This window comes from Physeter macrocephalus, chromosome 14, assembly GCF_002837175.3.
Source record: "Physeter macrocephalus isolate SW-GA chromosome 14, ASM283717v5, whole genome shotgun sequence".
Classification (NCBI taxonomy): Eukaryota; Metazoa; Chordata; class Mammalia; order Artiodactyla; family Physeteridae; genus Physeter; species Physeter macrocephalus.
This window is the reverse complement of record NC_041227.1, coordinates 26,686,054-26,701,825: the sequence shown is the minus strand read 5'-3', so window position 1 is coordinate 26,701,825 and position 15,772 is coordinate 26,686,054. Positions and strand designations below refer to the sequence as shown.

At 44.5% G+C, this 15,772-nt stretch overlaps 1 protein-coding gene across 1 annotated transcript in view; it reads left to right on the top strand.

Moving 5' to 3' along the window:
- Positions 1-15,772, top strand: part of PDYN (prodynorphin) — a 61,893-nt gene that overhangs the window by 11,081 nt on the left and 35,040 nt on the right. The window lies entirely within an intron of this gene.

Genomic DNA, 15,772 nt, shown 5'->3' with positions numbered 1-15,772 from the left:
AACAGTGAGAGGCCCGCGTACCGCAAAAAAAAAAAAAAAAAAAAAAAGCTGTAACCATTTGCACAGAGCTGTATGAGAGTTCCTGTTGCTCCACATCCTTACCAGCACTTGGTATGGTCTATTTTTTTGTTTTTTTTAGTAAGAGGGTTCTTTTAAAAATTCCGATTTGATCACTTCACACTCCTCCTTCACACTTCTGCTGATCCTTTATTGCTTCTTATTGCTCAAAATTCTCAAGGTGGCCTTAAAGATTCTGTACTTTTGCTACAGTTTTGCCCACTAAGTTCAGACCTGCTCTCAGACCAGGTCCTCACCTTCCCTTAACCCCACACATCAGACTGGGTCCCTCTTATGTCATCATGTATCGATAACAGTTGTAATAAGGAAATTAACTTTGTAACTAGACATGGAATATCTGTCTCCCGCTTTAAAGTATTAGCTACATGAGGGCAGGTCATGGTCTTGGTCATCACTGTATCTGCAGAGCCAGAACAGAGCCTGCACATAGTAGGTGCTTAATATGAATCTCTTGGGCAAGAGATCTCATTTAGTTGTCTCAACAACCTTGAATGGGGAAGATGATGATTTTCATTTTACAGAAAGTCTCAGAGAGGTGCGGTAAATCGCCCATGTCACTCGGCTGGAGCCCAGATTTGAGTCCTGGTCATTCTGCAGCTATTCCTCTCCTCTCAGTCATCTGGTCTGGAGGCCCTCTGCTCCCAGGTTTACAAATGGCTGGGAGGAACTGGAGCCTAGAGAGGAGGAAGCCACCTGCTGGGAGTCACCCAGAGCCTCACCTATCTGTTGGTTTGCTCTTTACTGTAAATATATGTATGTTTCCAAAGCCAGTGAACTAAACTGTTAAATCAGCAGGGGACTGCCTTATGTCCTAGGGACATTTTCCTAAGGTCTTCCAGGAAGACAAAACAGGTAGGATGGGCCATAAGGTCTTGTCATTTCCGTAATTTCATTGGCTCCGCACGACAACCCTGTATTTTCACCCATTTCGTTCATTTTACAATGGGGAAAAGTGACGCTCAAGCAAAGGGAAAGACCTGCCCAAGTCATAGCCACTCTGCCATGTTTATCCATCTTAGAGGAGTTACCATGAGGGGTGTTTTAGGAGGAAGGAAGGATGCTTATGGTTCTCAGATTTCATCATGCATCAATGTCACCAGAGTGTTTGTAAAGCCCAGATCCATGGCCTCCACCCCTAGAGAGTCTGATTAGTGGGTCAGTGTGGGGCCTGAGAATCTGCATTTCTAACAAGTTGCTGGTAAAGCTGGGATGCGAGCACACTTTGAGGATCACAGCCTTATGGCATACTTGTTTCTTTAGGCTAGTGGGGCCTCTGATGGCCCCTGGAACCCTAATAATAATAATATCCAACATTTTGTTGAGCAATTACTACATGCTCAACACTGTTCTTATCACCTCACACACAATGACTCACTTAAACCCACAATATCCACATTTTCCACATGGGGAAACTGAGGCACAGCCATGTTAGGTAAATTGCTCAAGTTTGTATCACCTGTAAGAACTGGAGCGGGGCTTTGCATGCAGGCTGTCTGGCTCCAAAGCCCTCACCCATTAGCACCACACTCTTGTCCCACACTCATTAGTACCTGCCCTTCCACTAAGACTGAGGGGCTAGTCCTACTCAAGTACTCTTCAGGGCACAAGCCAGAGGCCATGTTCACCATGTGGTTTACAGCTACCCTCCTGTCCCCAATTTAGTTCCTGGACTACATTTAAATGGAATGCAAACTTTCCTCAGTTCTCAAGGAAGTGACAGTTGACACCTCTGTGGGCATTTGGGGAGCCAATTTCCGGTCTAATGCTACTTGCTGACAACTCCTCAGCTAGATGCAGTCAGCAATTATACACTGTCAGAGGCTTATAAATAGCTTCCCCCTTGGAGTTAGTGGCTCTGGAAGGCAAAGGTGTCTTCGAGAGGATTCTGTAGAGACAAACTGGCGATGACACCAGAGGGTCAGGAGAACAAAGCTTTATGTTGAATAGTGGCCAAAAACAACACTTTTATACTGAGAGGAAGAGCCATTGGCACTCCATGATAGTGCAAAAAAAAAAAAAAAAATGCAGATGTCAACTTTCTTGAGGCTGTCGTGAACGGCTAAAAGTGGCACATTTAGCTACATAATCCCAGAGAACATCAGAGGGAAGAATAATGTCAGAACTGGAGAGAGCCCTAAGAATCTGTGAGTAGCCCCTTCCTATCCTGTAAGGAATATGAGGCCCAGTGAGGTCAGGTCCTGCTTAAGGTCACACAGCAAATCAGTTGTCTTGGCCTCCCATCCAGTAAATGGGCTCAGGGGCCTGGGAGGTAAGATGCAGGTCTAGACAAAGGCAGGCACACAGAAAAGGTGGACTTACAGAAGAGACCGGTTTTGTCTTACTCTGTCCAACTTGCATAGTCATCAGAGGGGATATTTCTTTCTTTTTCTTTTTTTTTAAAATTTATTTTTATTTTGGCTGTGTTGGGTCTTCATTGCTGGGCACGGGCTTTCTCTAGTTGCGGCGAGCAGGGGCTACTCTTCGTTGCAGTACGCGGGCTTCTCATTGCAGTGGCTTCTCTCGTTGTGGAGCACGGGCTCTAGGCGTGCGAGCTCAGTAGTTGTGGTGCATGGGCTCTAGAGCGCAGGCTTAGTAGTTGTGGCCCACAGGCTTAGTTGCTCCATGGCCATGGCATGTGAGATCTTCCCGGACCAGGGGTTGAACCCGTGTTCCCTGCATTGGCAGACGGATTCTTAACCACTGTGCCACCAGGGAAGTCCCGGTGGGGATATTTCTAATACACACATTTTTCAGGTTGTCTCCCTGTTTAAAAGCTTTCAATGTCTTCCTATTGGACAGGATGAAGTCCAAACCCTTGTGGAATGGATAAAGTTCGAGCTCACACAGGGCAGTACAGGGCATGAACTTTGGAGTCAGAGAGACCTAGGTTCAAGTCTTGACTTTGCCACTTATTAGCTGTATAACCTTCAGTAAGTTAGTAAATCACATGCTCAGCTTTCTCAGCTGCAAATCAGGATAACTATAGCAACTAGTTTCACATATTTGAGAGGATGAGATAAGAGAATACAAGTAAAAGTACTTAGCAGAGAGCTTGACTCATAGCATTCATTGCTACTAATATTACCATTAATTATTCTATCTATGGCATTCAAGACCCTCCATGATTTGGTCCTAGCCTACCTTTCCAGTCTTATGTTTTTTCCTGCTTCCCTCTCACACTGTAGGAAGAGCTGTTACACCTCCTCAGCGCTAAGCTCTCTGTGCTTTCCATCTCGAAAGCCCTTTATTCTTCTGGCCTTTAAGACTCAGCTCAGGTGTCTCCTTCCCTGGGAAATATTTCCTGACTCCTAGTTGGTGTTATGAGCCTTTGTTGTGAAGAAAAAGTCAATCACAGAACTGACCCCGGAGGTTAAAAACAGTAGCTTGGAGTTTTCAGCAGCCTGAGTCTGAGTCCCGATTCTGCTGTGCGCCTTGGAGCAGGCCTCTCTAAGCTCTGGTTCTTTATGGGTATAATTACAATGATCTCAGGACTTTTGTGAGATGACCTCTGTAAAGGGCTTAGCACAGGCTCTGGTGCATAGTAAGTACTGAACTATAGTACTTATCAGCTATCATTAAGTAGCTGTTATTTTAACGAAGAGTGAGCTGTTAAGTACCTAATTACTTGGTTGCACTTCAGGCTCAGGGGCCATGGCTCACGGGCCTAGCCACTCCGCGGCATGTAGGATCTTTCCAGACCAGGGCACGAACCCGTGTCCCCTGCATCGGCAGGCGGACTCTCAACCACTGCGCCACCAGGGAAGCCCTCATGAGCTTTTAAGTATAAAGCAAGTCTGTGTCTCTGTCCATTTATCTGCCATCCATTTATCTCCTCACCATCCATTCATCTTTCAACTATCCAACCATTCATTCACCTACCATTCTTCCAGCCCCCATCTACCCATCCATCCACTCTACATCTATCTAGCCACCATCCGTCCTTTCATCTACCTACCGTCCCTCCATCTCTCCTCTACTTTCCATTCATGTACCACCCTTCCATCCTCTCCACCAGTATAGGATGAGCAGCTATTATGCTTCAGAACTTGTGAAGAGGTAGAGAGAAATCAATGAAGACAGTGGGATGTCATAGAAACATTAGGAGCTTTGGCATCAGGTAAACCTGAATTCTACACCAGGCCAACTCCATGACCTCTAACATTATTTTCCTGCGAGAGTGTAGCAGGAAAGTGATACACTTTTTTGAGAAGTGTCTCAAAACACATTTGTCTGTAACAAACGTCTTTATGTTCACCTGAGCATCTCCTTGGGCTTGATTCTAGGCTGATTCCCAGCCAGAGATGAATTAGTTCCCATTCTTGCTCTGTGGAGCTCACTCCAATGCCTGTACTGTGTGTATGAGCATCAGTGCTACCTTGAAACATATTTTATAGGGGACTCCTTTTTAATTGTTTGCATTATTGTTTCGCTTCCCACTGCACTTTTCCCTCTCTCCCCCAATCTAGTGGTGGGATCCTTGAGAGCAGGGACAATTTTCTTGGCCCTCTGTATCTACCTCCATATCTAACACCACATGCAGCTCTCCCTGATTGCTTGTCCACCTCTGTCACCCCAAACGGTTGGTAATAACAATAATAATAATAGCTGTCATTTACTGAGGCCTTACTATGTACCAGGTTTTCCTCTTGCATTCATTATTTCACTTGAGCTTTACCACAATGTTATTAAGCAGGTACTTTTTCACTCCATTTTATTGATGAGGGAACTGAGGCTCAAAGAAGCAGAGTCACTGGCCCAAGATTACAAAACTGCTAACTGGCAGAGCCAAGAGTGAACGCAGGAAGTCTGATGCGAGAGCCCATGCTTTTTCCCGTGACACTGCACCACCCGCTCTGCTATCAGAGGAACGGATATGACTATATTTATCCCACTTGCGTCAAAGGATGGTCTGAACACAATAAAATGAAATAGCTGGAGAGTGCTTTAAAAAAAAAAGAAGAAGTTAGGAGTTCAAAGGAAAACATTGCCATTAAACCTTGGGAATTTTCGGAAGTTATTTAATAGTGCAGGTTCCCTGACATTATCATCTGGTATCATCTCCCCTCTATTAATACCTCCCAAGGGAATGGTGTAGTGGTAATTGGGAGGAAATTACCTTCAAGATCTTCTGGAGAGAATCTTAAATCTCTGCCTTGCAGATAAAGCCAGTTTCTGAGAAGTTCAATTCTGATGCCTCATTTGATGAAATGACAGAGAAGTGAAAAGCATTGATCTTTTGGGGATCTGGGATTCTGGAGATCTGGATCTGCAACTTGTCAGTCTCCCCTTCTAGACCCAAGGGTCTCCTGGGGCCAGGGCTGGGCTCTGTCCACTTCTGTATTTCTGGTTCATTGTAGGTATTCCAGATCATGGTGGCAAAGGTTTCCCAGGAAGTACCCTGCGTAAGATGATGCTTATCCTTAAAGTAACCACTGTTGCTTGGAGGAAAGGGCTTTATCTGAACCTGGGTGGGTGGCTACCCCAGTGGAAGTGGGGGAAGCAGAGTTAACCCAACTCAAACCACATTGAATGGTTTCCCAGATGAAAGGGGATTTCTATTAATCGAAGGAAGTGGGGGGAGGGGCTCTACAACTACAGGTGTCCACCAGTCAGGTACCCAAATTCAACAGTTGGAGCAATACCTCCTTCCGCTCCACCACTCAGCAGACAGCACAAACTGGGACCACCTTATCTTGTGCTAACAAGAAAATAGCAGCACTCATTTGCTGGGTGATGACTTTCCTGTCAAATCAAGAGAAACTCAAGACAATGGAATGATGTATCCATTAAAAAGAACGAGGCAGATGATAATGACAGTTAACATTTACTATGTCAGCAACTCTGATACGCACTTTGCAGGCATCATCTCATTTAATTCAACAGGCTCATGAGGTAGGTTCTATTATTATCACCCTTTGACAGAGAAGGTGCTTGAAAAAGTTGAGTCACCTTCCCAAATGGATTGTGTAGATCAGACTCCAGAGCCAACTCCCTTAACCACCAGCTTTTTATTTTGAAAAATTTCAAGGCTACTGAAGACTGGCAAGAAAAGTACAATGAACCCCCATACGTCCTTTACCCAGTTTCACCAATTGCTAACATTTTGCCATATTTGCACTACATTCAGGAAATTCGACATTAATACATTCATTAATACATTCTATACATTATATATTCAAATTTACATTCTATATTCAAATTTCTCCAACTGTCCCCCAAGGTTCCTTTTTAGCTAGTGTCTTTCCAATCTAGAATTCCCCTACATTTAGTTGTCAAATCTCTTTAGTTGCCTTCAGTCTAGAACAGTTCATTTCCCCCCTCCCATAATATTGATCTTTTTGAAGAGTCTAGGAGGCTATCTCACATTCTGGATTTGTCTGCTTCCTTCTGGTTAGATTCAAGATGTATGTTTTTAGTTGGAATGACTTGGAAGTAATGTTGCGTCCTTGTTAGTGCATCACGTAAAAAGACGTGGTATCAGAGTGGCCCTCATTCATGATGTCAAATTTGACCCTTTGGTTAAAGCAGTGTTCATCAGATTAATCATTGTACAGGAACCTCCTCCCTCTGTAAATAAGTAACCTGTGCAGTGATACTTGGAGACTGTGTGACTATCCTACTCTTCAAATACATGAAGACTTCATATATAAGTCTATTGCACATAAAGACTTATGTGTACAGACATGGGCTGTGTCCATAGTACATTATTAGATTAAGAAAGCAAGTGGCAGAACAGTGTGGGTAATTACAACCTTCCCTCCTTTGTAAACGATTATACATGTAAATAATGCATAGGAGAAAGGTGTTGATTGGGAAGGGCCTGATTGGTTGGGCTGTTTATTTGTGGGAAGCCTCAGCTGTGAGTACCTGTGGGCCTTTTCTCTTGGGTTGCTCATTTTTCCCAGAGTAGAAAACTTCCAGTTGCCTGCCTGGTGGAGTAAAATCCTGACTCTCAGAGTAGACAGGAGAATGAGGCCTCAGCCTTCAGATTATACCTCTTTCTTAACTCAGCCTCTTCCTGATTTCTGGATGGAACCACCCAAGGCCAGAGTCTCTTGCTTCAAGCCTGAAAGACACCCTCTAATCTGTCTGACTAGGGGTCCTCACCTAGAGGTCTAATCACTTCTTTTACAGACTTTTTACAAACTTGCCATTTCCTGCCCTATCTGTACCCTATTTTAAGAGGCCCATGACACCTCCAATTCCTGAACCTTTGGGGGAATCCAGAGCATAAATTTGATGGCTTTTCTGCTTCTCCACTGCCTTGCACAGGGTTCGGCTTTCTTAGGTTGGCTGAGTCAGTCACCATTTGCCCATTTGTTGCATAACGTCTATGTTTCATTGCTGTTCTCTTCTCCCTCATTCTCTCTACCCTGTGGGCCACCTCTTTTATCTCTTTACTTTAATTGTAGTGGGAATTTGGGAGGGTGCAGAGGAAGTGCATGTGCTTCATTGGTTATGCTTAACCCCAACTCTATACCTTATATAGTTCTGTGTGGTTTCAATTTTTTATTTTATTTTATTTTTTTCTTTTGCTTTTTTTGTTTCAATTTTTTTAAATGAGACTTTATTTTGTAAAACAAACTAAAATGTTATATACATAATATTAACATTTAGTGTGTATATGTGTGTGTGTGTGTGTATACTTTTTTTTAAAAGACACATACAAGAGGCATAATAGTCAGGAGACTTGTGATTTCAAGTGAGAGAAATTCAACTCGAACCATTTTAAGTAAAAGGGAGGATTTATTGGCTAACATAACTGAAATCTCCAAGGTGAGGGCCTGGGAACTCTACAAGAACTGATGATGTTGTCAGGAAGCTCTCTTTCCATCTTTGAATTTCTCTTCCGTCTTTGATTTCTTGTTACAGCCTTTCTCCACCGCTCTCCATCTGCATATCTTTCCACCTGCAAAATGGGGCTGTCAGGAAACATGAGTGATGGAAAGGGCTGCAAATTAATGCATTCAGCAAACATAGAAGGTTTCTGAAATCCTAACCAGTAATAAGCATAATTGCTTTTCAGAAATCTACCCAAAGCCCCCGCCCCCAAGAACAGTCACACAATAAGGCAGTGGAGAATTTTCAGCTCTGCATCAGGAACTGCTTGCCCTGAGAAAATGGGAAGGATCTGGGTGGATGAGTCAGTCGTCAGCCTTGGTACAGGCTGATCCCTGCCCAGGCACCAGGGAGCTGTGCCCCACTTGAGGGCTGCTCCAGGCTCCTTGTTCTCAAGGCTGGGCGTTGGGAGTGCTGGAGGAACCGGTCTCAAGGTCACGTTTTCCTACCTTTCATGCTGACGTGGCTGTGTGTCTGTGCCAGAACTCTCCAGCTTTTACAGGCTGAGTGCTGTTCTGCAGGTTGAAGGATGGGATAGGGTCTATTTGTGCAGCAGATACTGGGAGAATGTGGTACGGTCAGTGAGAAGCACAGGGCGCAGCAGTAGGGAAGGCACTGGAGCAGGAAGATGCGCTGCAAGTTCAGGGTCAGTAGCTAGTTCGTGTGGCCGTGGCAGCATCTTTTAGAGTTTCTGAGAGGCTGTGAGGGTAGGACAGCAAACAAATTATTATATTTCTTTTAGCCTCGGTTTTCTCACCCATAAAATGAGGCAGCATTAGCCCCTGTCCTTATAGACGTTAAAAGCCTGGAAGAACATTTTTCTTTTCATTTTTTCCCCGGTTTTTTGTACGGAAATAAATAATTCGATAAGTCTGTGGAGGATGACAGACACATACGTGCCCTTATCAAGGCATGTTTAAACCACCTAAGGAGGTTCCTATGCTGCTGTACAGGCAGGGAGAGGAATGTATTCTGCTCCTGAGAGGGACAGAGAAAACAAGAACCGATGAGGTTGCCCAGAAGGTGCGCAGTAAGCCTCTTGCCTGCTTCCTGCGGCTCCCAAGTCTTTATTCATGTTGACAAAACTTAAAAGTGCTCTGTGTGAGTAAAGCTCTTGGACAAACAAGTGAAGAAGCAGAGTAGATAAGGGGATGAAACAAAGACTTTCCTGCAGGGGCTTCCCTGGTGGCTCCGTGGTTAAGAATTCGCCCGCCAATGCAGGGGACATGGGTTCGAGCCCTGGTCCGGGAAGATCTCACATGCCGCGGAGCAACTAAGCCCGTGTGCCACAACTACTGATCCTGCACTCTAGAGCCCACAAGCCACAAATACTGAGCCTGCGTGCCACAACTACTGAAGCCCGCACACCTAGAGCCCGTGCTCCACAACAAGGGAAGCCACCGCAATGAGAAGCCCGCGCACCGCAACGAAAAGTAGCCCCTGCTCGCTGCAGCTAGAGAAAGCCTGTGCATAGCAGTGAAGACCCAGTGCAGCCAAATAAATAAAATTATTAGAAAAAAAAACTAATGCAGTGTTATAAAATCAATAAAAAGAAATATCCGCAAAGGTAGCCACCAAGATGTTGATTGTGATTTTCTCTGGGTGAGCAGGGTTGTGTTTTTGCTTATTGTCTTCTTTTCACTTGAATATTGTGGTCGTTTTTAGATATGCCTGCAGATTCTTTGATACCCTTGCCAGCGAAAGACGGGGTCTGTGTCTGCTCCCATTGAATCTGGAGTGACCCTAGTGACTGAATGCCCATTGGAGTGTGGTGGAAGTGATGCTATGTGACTTCCAATGCTGGGTCAGAAAAGGCCATAAAGTTTTGGTCTAGTTTTTTGGGACACAAGCCTTGGTGCCTTGAGCTTCCATGTAAAAATTCTGAGGCAGCCATGCTATGAGGAAGCCCAGGCCACATGGACAGTCCATATATATGTGTTCCAGCCCCAGCTGAGGTTCCAGCCTACAGCCAGCATCAAAGGCCAGACATGTAAGTCCAGTTACCTCTAGATAATTCTGCCCCAGCAATCAAGTCAATCCCAACATTTGGTCTTTCCAGTTGAGGGTCCATGGTGGAGCAAATACATGCCATCCCCACTGTGCCTTTTCCAAATTCTTGACCCACAGAATGTGGGAGCTCATAAAATTGTTATTTTAAGCTACTAAATTTTGGAATGGTTCATTACACAGCAGTAGATAGTTGAAATATAGATATTTTCTGATTCTCTGTAATGATCAAGTGTTGTTTTATGTTTAAAAAAAATGGAAAAGGTTACTCTTAAAATTTTCAGGCCTAGAAAAGAATTCATAGCACTATCTGGGAACCGAAATTTGTTTTTCCAAAGTGGGAGAGTGGCGTGGACATATATACACTACCAAACGTAGAATAGATAGCTAGTGGGAAGCAGCCGCATAGCACAGGGAGATCAGCTCGGTGCTTTGTGACCACCTAGAGGGGTGGGATAGGGAGGGTGGGAGGGAGGGAGACGCAAGAGGGAGGGGATATGGGGATATATGTATGTGTATAACTGACTTATTTTGATATAAAGCAGAAAGTAACACAACACTGTAAAGCAATTATACTCCAATAAAGATGTAAAAAAAAAAAAGAAATTTGTCTTTCATCTACTTGTTCCTCCAGGTTAGGGGTGACAGACATCACTTGGCTCCATATTCTACTGCTTGCTGTGGTGGTGGAGGGGGTGGCAATATGACCGAGTCAATCCTGGAGTCTTCGTGACCCCTGATATCCTGAATTATTGAATTCTTAGAAGCAGCTGTCTTATCTAATAAGTTAAAAACAATTTCAGCCTAGTTGCAAATGTTGACAACTCTTTGAAAAACAGTGTGGACGCAGTGTAGTACATGAGTTAAGAATCTTTTGAAAGTAAGCTTGAAAATAAAAACAAACAACCAAAAATCCAATTTAAAGTGGCTTAGACAAGAAAGGGAATTTATTGACTTACAAAGCTCAAAACCTGAGTGGTAAATTGCAGGTGAGGCTTAATCCAGCAGCAATGTGACCACCTCAGTTTCTTTTTCTGAATTTCGAAAATTCACTGGATCTGAGTCTGGTTGGCCCTGACGGGCCTGGCTTTGATCATGTGATCATGCCTGAATCCATCACTGTGTGTGGCAGTTGGTGGGTGGAGGCAGTAGGTTATCCTGATTGGATTAAACGAGAGATTTACTCAAGGGATTGAGGGTTGGGTCAATCCCATCTAAACTCTATGAGTGACACATTCTGGGTCTTATTAGGAAGGGGGAAGAGAAAAGTGTGGAGTGAGACACATATGCCTATAACAAGAGACACATGACTCTTTATGCCCCTGTTCCTGTAGCCCTACTTTTAGGGAAATATTCTAAAACACAAGAAAAGGCATATTTATGGAGATGTTCACTGTTATTTTTAAGAGCAGAAAGCCAGAAGCATCCTCAATGTTCGGTCACTCATTTCTTCCACAGGTACTATAGCTCTTTTACAATGGGTAGGCCTTTGTATAGACTCGAGAGACACATGCCTATAATAAGACACAATATGGATGTAACACTCAAGCTTCAGAGAGGAAGAGATAGTAAATGCACAACTTCACCAAGGTAATAAGTGTGAATACTGTAGACACAAATTGTGCTGAGGGAGTTCAGAGGAGATGCACCCAACTAGGAGTTATGGAATGACAGCAGGAAGTCTTCCTGGAGGAAGTGAGACTGAAAAGGCCAGTGAGAGTTAACCACTCAAGGGGAGTGGAAATGGTTATGGGTAGTGGCAGGGCTGGAGGTGGGGTGGGGATTAAGAAAAATACCAATGCCTGGGTCCTACCCCCACAGGTTTGGTTTCTGTTGGACTGGGGTGGGACCTGGAGAGCCCTGTCATTGTTTAAAAGAATAAGCTGGCACTTCCCTGGTGGCGCAGTGGTTAAGAATCCGCTTGCCGGGCTTCCCTGGTGGCGCAGTGGTTGAGAATCTGCCTGCTAATGCAGGGGACACGGGTTCGAACCCTGGTCTGGGAGGATCCCACATGCCGCGAAGCAACTGGGCCCGTGAGCCGCAACTACTGAGCCTGTGCGTCTGGAGCCTGTGCTCCGCAACGAGAGGACACAATAGTGAGAGGCCCGCGCACCGCGATGAAGAGTGGCCCCCGCTTGCCACAACTGAAGAAAGCCCTCACACAGAAACGAAGACCCAACACAGCAAAAATAAATTAATTAATTAATAAAACTCCTACCCCCAACGTCTTAAAAACAAAAAAAAAACGAAAAAAAAAAAAAAAAAAGAATCCGCTTGCCAATGCAGGGGACATGGGTTTGAGCCCTGGTCTGGGAAGATCCCACATGCCGCGGAGCAACTAAGCCCGTGCACCACAACTACTGAGCCTGTGCTCTAGAGCCTACGAGCCACAACTACTGAGCCCACGTGCCACAATTACTGAAGCCCACATGTCTAGAGCCCGTGCTCCACAACAAGAGAAGCCACCGCGATGAGAAGCTCGCGCACCGCAACGAAGAGTAGCCCCCACTCGCTGCAACTAGAGAAAAGCCCGCACGCAGCAACGAAGACCCAACGCAGCCAAAAATAAATAAATAAATAAATTTATTTAAAAAAAAAAAAAGAAAAAGCTGACACGCTCCTTGGGTTGGATGGAACGTGAGACCCTCCAGACCATGGCTTAGTGTCAGGAGGTGAGTGCTATGGTGTGGACACTGAGACAAGGAGAGGAGTACATTCTGGTTCTGAAGCGAATTAGGCATGGTGATGGGGTGGGATGCTGCCAGCTGTTTGTGCATCCTTCCTCCCTCTCTCCCTCCCTCCTCCTGGAGTGCCTAGGAGGTCAGGCAGTTCCCAGCTACCGCCCAGCCCTTCAGGACCCCTCCCCTCCCCATGAACTCAAGTTAGATTGTTCATCTGATTACTATTGTTACGAATCTTTCCTTCAACATAAGAGAAGAGCATGGATTCAATCCATAAACACTATGCAGCACTGTACCTCCTATATATAAAATACCTGGCACTCAACAGTAACTAAGGATCAAAGAAGCAGTTTCCCTCTGTCCTTAAGGTTGGGCCAGGGGGATCATCAGAGTTAAGAAAAGGGTACCAGGAGGGTGCTAAAGGAATTCTGGGGTGGATCTGTGACCCTCTGGATCTGGATTTGTTTTCTGAGTCCAAGGCCTGATTCCACCAGTTAGTAGAAGTGTGACCTTGGGCAAGTCTTTATGTCACACTATTTTTCATCTGAAAAATGGGGGGAGTGTGGGAAGGGGAATAATAATATCTCTCTGTAGTAGTAGTAGTAGTAGTAGTAGTAGTAGTAGTAGTAGTAGTAGTGAGTTACTACATATAAGTGCTTTTTGTCCCTGGCACATAATGAACACTGAAAAAGCTTTAGTTATGACGAGAATGACGATGATTCTTGAGTGTTTACTCTGTGCCAGGCTTTACATTCATTGTTTTATTCCAGATTCACACAAACTCCAGAAGACAGAGTATATATATTTACCCATAGAGGTGAGAGCTTGGGCTCAGAGACTTTAAATAACTTGCCAAGGTCACACAGCAAGTACACGATGAGGCTGGTATTTGAATCTCCATCTATTTGATTTCAGAATCTAAATCCTTAACCACCCACTATCCTTCCTCTTGTCAGTCAGCAGCCCCACCAGACTTTGAATAACATGGGGGCGAAAAGCACGTCTTATTAACTTTCCTACCCTCCAACACCCCACTCCCATTCCCAAGTGCTCCTCCCAGAGTCGGTATCAGGAAATGTTTGCTGAATGAATCGCTGCTGAATCCTCCCACGCCTGGCACTCCCAGTCCTTCAAGGGCCTTCATCTCCACATCCTTGAACCAGCTTTGACTAAACACAAAAGAAGGAGTGATGAAAAAAAGTCTTTCTCACCAAGGATACAATTAATCAGAATACTTCAGTTGTGCACATACCTCTGTATAAATACATATACTTGTATCTATATAAAGAGTAGCACTCACAAAGTTTGCTGGCTCAGTGATGCAGTTGAATGTGAGACTGACAGTATGATTCATGGCTCAGGTCAAATTTAACTCTAACCTGTTTGTGCAAGACAGATTTACTTCCAGAGCCCTTTCTGCTGCATAATTGCCTTGAGTCTACCTTCTCCCCAGGGAGAGGATATATTCACATCAGCCCACAGCCTCTTGCTGCCTCACACCCAAGTCAGATCTGGACTCTTCTGGCTACTTTCCCAGCAGTGTGGGCCCAGGTAAGATCCAACCAGGCAGTCTTTGCCAGCAAAGGAAGGAGGAGTCATCAAAAGCTGTAGCAGGAGGCAGCCAGCCAGGAAACCTGGGAATATGAGATGAGAAGCCTCGGGGATAGTGGTCTAGAGAATGCCTCTCGTGCATCTGTCCATCCATCCATCCATCCATCCATCCATCCATCCATCCATCGCATCTGGCTACTCATCTATGAGATCCACCCATCTAACTGTTTATTCATTCATTCATCCATTACATTCATCCGTCCATTATATCCACCTATCCATCACATTCATTTATCTATCCCTTCAGGCATAAAATGCTTACTGAGCACCTACTCTGTGCCAGACACTGTGCTGAAGACTGGGGATAAATAGAGTGAACGAGTCAGATACTTTGCCTTCATGGAGCTTACATTCTAGCATGAGTTCAGCCAATAAACAGATAATCATTGCAATATCTTTTTAGGCTCCAAGAAGTGCTATAGAAAAGGGGTAGGTGGTGTTAAGAGATCCTGGGGGATCTGGGGAACCTGACCTAGGAGCCGCTGAATGGAGCAAAGTGACCTGAGTGCAACAAGGTGGGGAGAGTGACAGGAGACTGGATTAGGGAGGCATTGAGAAGCTGGACCACGCAGTGTCTTGGAACGATTCCAGTTTTCCCAGTGGTTCCATTTTCTCTGAAGAAATGGGAGCTTCATAGCTTTTTTTAACAGAAAGATTGTGAACCGTGGTAGAAAAACACAGAGCTAAGCTGAACTCTTGGCTCTTCCACTCTACAGATGTATGACCTCAGGTTAGGCAAGCCATTTAACTTCTCTGAACCTCAGATTTTTCTCCACTTTCTTCCTTTGTTCAATATTTTTAGAGCACCTATTATGTGTCAGGTGATTTTCTGGACACTGGTGGTATTCCAATGACCAAAACAGAACAAACTCACTGAGTTGTTATAAAGATTAAATGAGATAATGCATATAAAACATTTGGTACCACGTCTAGTCTATTGCATGTGCTTATTTGATGGTGAATGTTTGATTTTTATTTAAAATTAATCAAGGAACACTTTCTTAATGTTGTTCAGTATATCGGGAGCCCCAAGTAAGTAGCGGGTAGAATTTTCCCCTTCAGTCCAAGCATCCCCATTCTCCTTTTCTACCAACTCAGAAACCTGAGAGGCATCCTTCATTCTCTCTCTTTCTCATAACTGATAGCCAGTCAGTCACCAAGTTCTGCCCTTCCTGTCTTCTATATCGCTCAGATGTATCTGCTCACCTCCAGGCCCCATTCACTGACGTAGTTCGGGGCTCTTAAACTCCTACCTGTTTGACAGACATTGTTAATTGCTTATCCAACATATACATTTCTTCCTTCTTCCATTCTAAAAACATCATAATTTTGTTTGCATCTATAACGTGTATAATCTCAGATTACTCACTTTCTGAGCCTCTTTTGCACTTAGAAGACACAGTTCTGACCAAGGAGATGAAAGCAAAAGTCTCCTGGAGGTAAAAGAAATAGAAGTAGAGCCTTATACCTGTCCTGAGTTTTTCTTGTTTTGAACATGGATGTGATGTTTGGAGCTGTGGGAACCATCTTGGACCATGAAGTGACAACCATGAAGA